This window comes from Rattus norvegicus, chromosome 2 (assembly GCF_021556685.1).
Source record: "Rattus norvegicus strain SHRSP/BbbUtx chromosome 2, alternate assembly SHRSP_T2T, whole genome shotgun sequence".
NCBI classification, from domain to species: Eukaryota; Metazoa; Chordata; class Mammalia; order Rodentia; family Muridae; genus Rattus; species Rattus norvegicus.
The window spans coordinates 99,019,356-99,027,958 of NC_141535.1; the positions used below are offsets into that span (position 1 = coordinate 99,019,356).

Here is an 8,603-nt window from a genome sequence, read left to right on the forward strand (position 1 = left end):
ATGATAGTATACATAAATGATTCCCAAAATTCTACCAGAGAACTTCTCCAGCTGATAAACAACTTCAGTAAAATGGCCAGATATAAAATTAACTCAAATAAATCAGTAGCCTCTCTTTATACAAATGATAAACAGGCTTACTAAGAAATTAGAGAAATAATTCCCTTCACAATAGCCATAGACAATATAAAATATCTTGGTGTAACTCTAACCAAACATTTGGAAGATCTTTGTGATAAGACTCCAAGTCTCTGAGAAAGAAATGAAAGAAGATATCAGAAACTGGAAAAATCTCCCATGCTCATGGATTGGCAGATTAACATAATAGAAATGGCCATCCTATCAAAGGCAATCTACAGATTCAATGCAATCTCCATCAAAATCCCAACACAGTTCTTCAAAGACATGGAAAGATCAATTTTCAAATTCATCTGAAAAGGAAAAAAATTACAGAATAGTGAAAACAATTGTTAACAATAAAATAACAGCCAGAGGAATCACCATCCCTGACCTCAAGCTCTACTACAGAGCAATAGGAATAAAATCTGCATGGTATTATTACATAGACAGACAAGTTGTCCAATGGAATAGAATTGAAGACCCAGAAATAAAACCACACACTTATGCACACTTGATCTTTGACAAAGAAGCCAAAATTATGTGATGCAAAAAAAGAAAGCATCTTCAGTAAATGGCACTGGTCTACCTGTATGTAGAGAAATGAAAATAGACCCATATTTGTCACATTGACAAAGCTCAAATCCAAGTGGAACAAGGACCTCAACATAAAACCAAATATACTGAATCTAATAGAAGGGAATATGGGAAAGAGCCTGGAACTCATTGTCACAGGCATAAATTTCCTAAATAGAACTTCAGTGGCTCACACTCTAAGATCAAGAATTGACAAATGGGACCTCATCAAACTGGAAAGCTTCTGTAAGACAAAGGACAGTCAATAAGACAAATTGGAATCCTAGTGATTGGGAAAAAGATCTTCAATAATCCCACATCTGAGAAATGGCTAGTATCTAGGATATATAAAGAACTCATGAAGCTTACCAAAAAAAAAAAAAAAAAAAAAAAAAAAAAAAACCAAAGAACCCAATCAAAAAATGGGGTATAGAACTAAACCTAGAATTCACAACAGAGAAATCTCGAATGGCTGAGAAGCACCTAGAGAAATATTCAAATTCCTTAGTGATCAGAGAAATGTAAATGAAATGACCCTGACATTCCACCTTACTTCAGCCAGAATGGCTAAGATCAAAACCTCAGGTGACAACACATGTTGGCAAAGATGTGGAGAAAAAGGAACACTCTCCATTGCTGGTGGGATTGCAAACTGGTACAACCACTCTGGAAATCAATTTGGAGATTCCTCAGAAACTTGGAAATAGACTTACCTAAAGACCCAGAAATACCACTCTTGGGAATATAACCCAAAGATGCCCCAAAATGCCACAGGAGCACATGTTCCCTTATGCTCATAGTGGCCTTATTCTGATAGCCCAAAGCTAGAAACAACCCAGATGTTCCAGGACAGAAGAATGGATACAGAAAATGTGGTTCTTTAACATAATGGACTCAGCTATTAAGTATGAGGCCATCCTGAGTTTTGCAGGCAAATGGATTGAACTAGAAAATGTCATCGTGAATGAGGTAACTCATACCCAAAAGGATATGCACAGTATGTTCTCACTAATAAGTGGATATGAGCAAAAAAAAAAAAAAGTACAGAATACCCAAATACAATTCACAGAACTCATAAAGGTCAACAAGCTGCTGAAGGACCAAAGTGAGGATGTCTCAATTTCACTTGGTAGGGAGAAGAGAACATCCATGAGGAGGAAGAGAGGGATGGAGGAAAGGGGGATGGGGGTGGAGGAAGACAGGAAAATAATCTGGTATTGGGTCGGGCAAAAGGACTGAAGCCCTGAGTGCCAGAAGAAAGAATGGAAACAGGCAACCTCTGGAGGAAGGAAGTTGGGAGAACTCTCTAGAATGTACCAGAGACCTGGGAAATAAGAGATTCTCAGGACTCCTCAGGACTCGAGGGGGTCGGGGAGGACCCTGGATGAAAAGAAACTTACTGAATCCAGCTCCAGGAGAAAGACAGGGCATCAACTGAGAGATGGGGTTGTTATCACCACAGCCAACACATAACTCTTTGTGTCTAAAAGAAAGGCAGGGGTGGAAATGGAGAAGAGCCTGAGGAAAAGAAGGTCCAGCGACAGGTCCAAAGTAGGATCCAGCTCAAGGGGAGGCCCCAAGACCTGACGCCATTACTGAATCTATGTGGTGTTCACAAAAAGGGACCTACCATGACTGCTCTCTGAAACACCCAACAAGCAGCTGAAAGAGTCAGATGCAGATATGTGTACCCAACAAATGTACAGAAGCTGCTGACCTTTCTGGTTGAATTAAGGAAAAGGTGGAGGAATCTAAGGAGGAGGTCAACCCTGTAGAAGGACCAGCAGTCTCAATTAACCTAGACCCCCGAAATATCTGGATCACCAACCAGGCAGCATATACTAGCCAAGATGAGACCTCCAACACATATATAGCAGAAGACTCCCTGTTCTGGGTTCAGTCAGAGAAGATGCACCTAATACTCAAGAGACTGGAGGCACCAGGAAGTTTAGAGGTTTGTTGGCATGGGAGTGTAGGGGAGATCCTTGTGGAGATAGGGGTGTTGATTGCCAGGGGGAAGAAGTATGGGATATGGAACTATTGGGGTTGGACCGGGAGGGGAATAAAATCTGAAGTGTAAAAATAAATAAATAAATAAATAAATAAATAAATAAATAAATAAATAAGAAAAGGTAAAATTGACTTATACAAGTTAGTATATTTATTTTAAACATTCACGTCAATGTTTATTTGAAAGTTCACCAAGGCAGGTACACTGCAGTGACCATCAGCCCTACCTTAGATGGTAGACTACCTGGATTTTGTGTTTTGGTTTGTTTTAATTGTTATTAGCATGAAAAGTACAAGATTTTTAATTTTCAAAATGTGAAGCACAGATCAAGCAGTAGCTATTGACTTATAAAAATTGTGTGTGTGTGTGTGTGTGTGTGTGCGTGTATGTGTGTGTTGGGTAATATTACTCAAGTGCAGGTAGAGGAGTAAAGTGGTGAGATGTCTTGGAGCTATTTACAAGTGATTTGAATGAGATGACAGGGATGCTAGAAACCCACTCAAATCCTGTGCAAAAGGATCATTCCAATTCATTAACCACAGAGATGCCTCTCCAGTCCTACAAATGACCTTTCTTTGCTAATGTTATATATCTACCCAACAATGATCATAATATAAAAAACTATAATGTGATTTTTCAATAAAGGATCTCACTGCATTGTCCATTGCCAGCTTTGAACTTAAAGTGATCCTGCTGCCTCAGCCTCTGGAGTGCTAAGGTTACAGGTGTGCATCACTATGTTGATCCCAAAAATATGAACAACAAATACTCCCTAACAATTTGTCAATCCATTAATCTAAAGGACCATTTGTGCACTAGTAAATTGAATTGTTTCCTCTGATGTAAAATTATCTTGTTTGATTTTTGTAATCCAAACTAGGAAAGCATATCTTGTCTCCTAAAAATTAAAATTAATTTCTAACAAATTGCATTCTTTGATTTTTTTCTCACTTGCTTTAGGGATATCCATGGGTTCAACATCTTTGCTAGAAGTTTGACCTCCACAAAATGAATGTTTAACCAAAATATCTGAGCTGCAAACTGGGCTATTATTCTGGAGAAAGTATAGTTGAACCCACAAGTGGTCAGTCAGAGATTAGCACATATCCTGTGCACCAGTTTGGAAGGACAGTTAATAGCTAGATGGGCAGTTTAGAAGACAACCCTGAGCCCAAACCCTTGCTTTGCTTGTGACAAACATGGTAGATATGTCATTCCCTTCATAGTCTGCTTTAATCTTCAAAATTTCATCCAGGCCTTTATGTGCAGACATTATTACACAAAGTTCGCACACTTACCAGATTTCAACAAGACTTCTTAATATTTTTCACAGTGAGCAGCATAATATCAGAGGTTGAACTTCTCAGCACTACAATTCTGCACTGACTATCTGATTTTCCAAGCAACTCCACTTATTTGCAACCCACTCAATGCTTTTTTTTTACACCACCTGGACTCCTTCCAGAGTTACTTTCTTGAGGTCACTGTCTTTCTGATGTCTCTGATTTCCTGATTTGCAGGGTCTCTAGAGTCAGTCTCAAGGACATAAGCAAGAACAATCTCTTTGGTAGTTACATCAACACCAAATTCAGTTTTCATAGCAGCCAGTGTACAGTTCTGTGGCAGCCAGGATGTCTCCAGTATTTCAAAAACAGCATGTGTCACATGACTTCACCTCAGTCTGGCCTATAACAAGTGCAACAAAGCAAAACTTTCAGTCACAGGTTGCTTCACAGACTACCGTGGATCCTTATCCACATGACATCATCCTTGATGACATCATCCTTGAGAACATCTCCATTTTTGATGGGGAAAACAAATGTCCTTTCTTTACACTAGGGTTCCTTTGGAGAAAAGATCCACTTGATATTCTTGAATACACACTTGTGTTTGGAATCATTTCATTTGGGGGTGCATTGAAAGCAGTCTCCTAACAATTCTTAGTGAAAACAGTTTTGATACCAGCTTTCTGTAAAACTGGAAAATACTGGTGGTAATTTCATTGGAGTTTCCAACTTTGCCTTCCAGGTGGTAATTTCTAACAGCTTTTCCTGGTATAGTCTGATCTTTGGAATGAAGGAGGACTTTTTCTGGATCATCTAATAATTCATAGACTTATCTTGTCTTAAACTTGTACAGTTTTCTGTGAGCATTTAGTACCTGCCTCAATTGTCACCCATATCATGGGCATGCTTGAGGTACAGACCTCGCAGAAAAGAGCCAGGCTTCCTGGATTTGAATCTCATATCCCAGTCAGTAAGTTCATCAAAAAGTAACTTTGCTTGTCACAAATGAGGTTATTTCTTCCACCCTTGGATAAGAGCAATTGTTTAAGAAGTATACAGAAATATTCATAAGACACTCCCTGACCATTGTACCTGGTGTCTTAAAATTTTAGATAGGGGATGCTATTGTTATCAACAGACTATCTCTTGAGATATTGATAATGCTGTCCTTCTTTAAAAAATATTGTTTTTCAAGCTGGCATATAAATTTGCCCATTTTTCAGGTACACAATCGTGTTTGAAGTATGTATGTATGTATGTATGTATGTATGTATGTATGTATGTATGTACTATGTGTATGTATGTATATAAATGTTTTATGCGTGGATTCTATAAAATTTGATATCTAAGAAGAGAAGAGTCTGTAGTTAATGTAGGTTGAGGAATAGAGAGGAAGATTGGGGAGCTGTTATTCAAAGAACATAAATTTACCAGGTAGATAGGAAAATTACATTTAAAAATCTGTTTCAAAGCACCCAGACAGTAAATAATGATAAATTTTGCATCTTTCCAAACTACTGAGTATTTCCTTTTGACCACATTCATTTTCATTTTTATATTCTACTACATCTTATTGTTCTAACAGCTCCTCTTTAAGGGTTAGCCAATAGGGATCTGTTGGTTTGTACACTGTGATACATGTATGCTTGAATGTAATGAACTCCACAGAATGGATATATCCATAAAGTATTTGGCATGAAAACCATATTCCAAAGCATAATTTGACAAGATGAATTGGAAATCACACCCAGAAATTGTATTTCCTTACTAAAAATATCTATAAATTTTATAACAAGAAACAATCTAAGAATTCTTCAGCCAGAAAACTGTGACACACATCTTCTCCCATTTTCTTCTTAATTAACAACTCATTACAAACTTCAGTAATGCTAAAACATTTTGTGAAAGGTTAAAAGTACATACTGGCTTTTAATAATTATATTGCCATGATAAGACCTATTAGAAAACTGTTTCCTTAATAAATATGTTCAATGAATTAACCTGTATTTCTGCTATGTACTCCATATATTTAGACCACATAGAATGACAGAAAATATGAAGCTACATGATTCAACCCAGCAACATGACAGTGAAAAGTAATCTTTGAGCTGGTTCTATACCTTATAAATCACAAGGCCCAATAGTGGAAGCCTTTTCCTTGAGGGTTTTATAAGTCAGAACTAGCTAGTGGGATAGGGTGTCATGACTAATCATATGCTCTCATTCCATATGAACGTTTTTTGTTCCTAAGTCTCAATTTACTGCATTAATATAAAGTGAGGTTATTTGTTTAGCTTCAGACCACAAGAAAGGGCCAATGTTAATTTTAATTAATGGTGATTGTGGATAATCTTGGGGTGAGACTAATTTTCAGATTTTGCATCTGAAAATTCCTTATTCAGGAAGAAGGGAGCTGAAGGGAAGGTACAGTAGGTCGTAGTTCACATCTTTTTTTTTTTTTATTCCTGGGGGATTTTGTAAAGAAATATGCTACTTTGTAACTCTTTTGAAAAGTATAATATATGTAATAATGCTTTTAAATGCATCTTTTAACACAATGAAAGATAAATACAATATGTCATTTGTTAAATAATATTTTTACACACAAAACACCAAAATTGTAGCAGATACCTTGGTCATCATATGTCCTAGAAAAGGTTTTGATTTTCAGAAAATTTTTCAATCTGAAAACTGACATCCTCCCACCCCCATAGAAAACAAAGTGTAAGTGATCCTGGGCTGTGGGTCCTCTGGGACTGATGATGATCCAGAAACCCTGGAAAACAGAACCCACATCTTAGTAACACTGAGCCTTTTCCTAGAGCCTGAAATAAGTGAAGTACATTAACAGGGACAAATTAAATTGTTAAATTGTACCCTTTCATACAACATGCAATTTGAAAATATTGCTATTTAAAATATTTATTTTATGTATATGTGTTTTGCCTGCACAAGTGCTTGTGCACAATAAAAATACTTGGTGACTACAGAGATTAGAAGAAAGCATCAGGTCCGCAGGATCCTTGTGAGTCATAATGTGGATGCCAAGAATTGATATAGATCTCTGGAAAAACAGCCAGTACTCTTTAAATATTATGCCATCTCTCCAACTCCTCAAATCTATCCTTATCAAGTAGTGTTACCTACTGCCACAATCATTTTGATCTGATTGTCTACAGTCATGAGTTTACCTCTTACCATTATCTTTAAGGTGAAAATTTTATTTAGGAAATGTGTGTTTGTTGATGTTGCAACCTTGATTCTTGGTAAACTGGATATTACAAAGCCACCTGGTGTAGACTTCAGTTTGTGCTCACACAGACTAGATCCCTTGGGAACAGGATTGGAGCTAGATATTAGTGTGAATGAAATTCATCAGAGGATTACAGGGGCTCACTCCAGGGGCAAGAGAATTGGGAGAGAAATACCAAGATTAGCTGAACTATGACAAGCACTGCTGTTCATCCATGTTCCAAGACAGAAAATGAAACAAGTTGTGTCAGATTGGGACCAAGTTGTTTCCATGATACTCACTGGGCGTGCTTCTCCCAAGCAAAATAACATAACTTTGGGGCCAAAAACATCTGTTGAGCAGAAACCATTTCCTTAGGAGCCCACTAGATGCTGGTGTTAATCTCAGGTGGCATTTACCGAAAGTCTGGAAGGAGTTGGGGTCACATACCACAGCATTCACCATGATGAGTTCAGGGCCAAAACTGTTTAATGATGTAATGACCGCTAACTGACTAGCTAGAAGCTTGGGTGTTATTAACAAATCTGCAACGTCACTATTTTATTTTTACCATTTTTCTATTAGAATGTTTATGTGCCATACAGCAAAGCCATACAAACTATCAAGCCAAATATCTGTGTACACTTCAGAAAAATCCTAAGATAAGACAATACCAGTCATCACTCAGCTTTCAGAGCACAGAGAAAATTGTGAATTATATTGGTCCACACTGCTGCATGGCAGGGGAGCCACAGGGACTGAGATTCATCCTCACTCAACTTTCCAGTCCCGGTCCTGCTAGCAGACTGTCTGAGGAGAAAACAATGTATTTAATGAAGTCTGCCTCCCGACTTCAGCAACAGCATTTTCTATCCTGTATAAAGGTAGACACACTCTACCAAGGTCCTTATTGCTCACTCTTATTTTCATACCAAGATAGTAAACATACACCATTTTTTCATTCAGATACAGCCCATGGCCAAGTTGGCAATGATCAAAGAAAACCATTTCTGATCACTCGGTCTAATATGTACAATAGTGTGAAGACTCAATGTTTAGCAAGCATGCAGATCACATAAGGACTTCCTTTTTGATACACACACACACACACACACACACACAAAACACACAAACACACGCCCTCCATTAAAGAAACAGAATTGGAAAAATGCATCATATTAATCCACCTGTGTACTGTAAATTTTGTTTGGTTTTTAGAACACCTTAAAATATCTAGTACAAAATACCATAGAATTAAAGATTTCTAAAGTAAAATGTTGCATGAAAAAATCCAGTCATTACTGCTATTTCTACTAGAAAGGCAAAATGTTTATGAATTTCAATAATTGTGACCAATTATATCATATTTATTTCCATACAT

General features: G+C 37.3%; 1 pseudogene; it reads right to left on the minus strand.

The window, feature by feature from the left end:
- Positions 1 to 3,602: 3,602 nt before the first annotated feature.
- Positions 3,603 to 7,191, minus strand: Paics-ps2 (phosphoribosylaminoimidazole carboxylase and phosphoribosylaminoimidazolesuccinocarboxamide synthase, pseudogene 2; annotated as a pseudogene).
- Between the last annotated feature and the right edge of the window lie 1,412 nt (positions 7,192 to 8,603).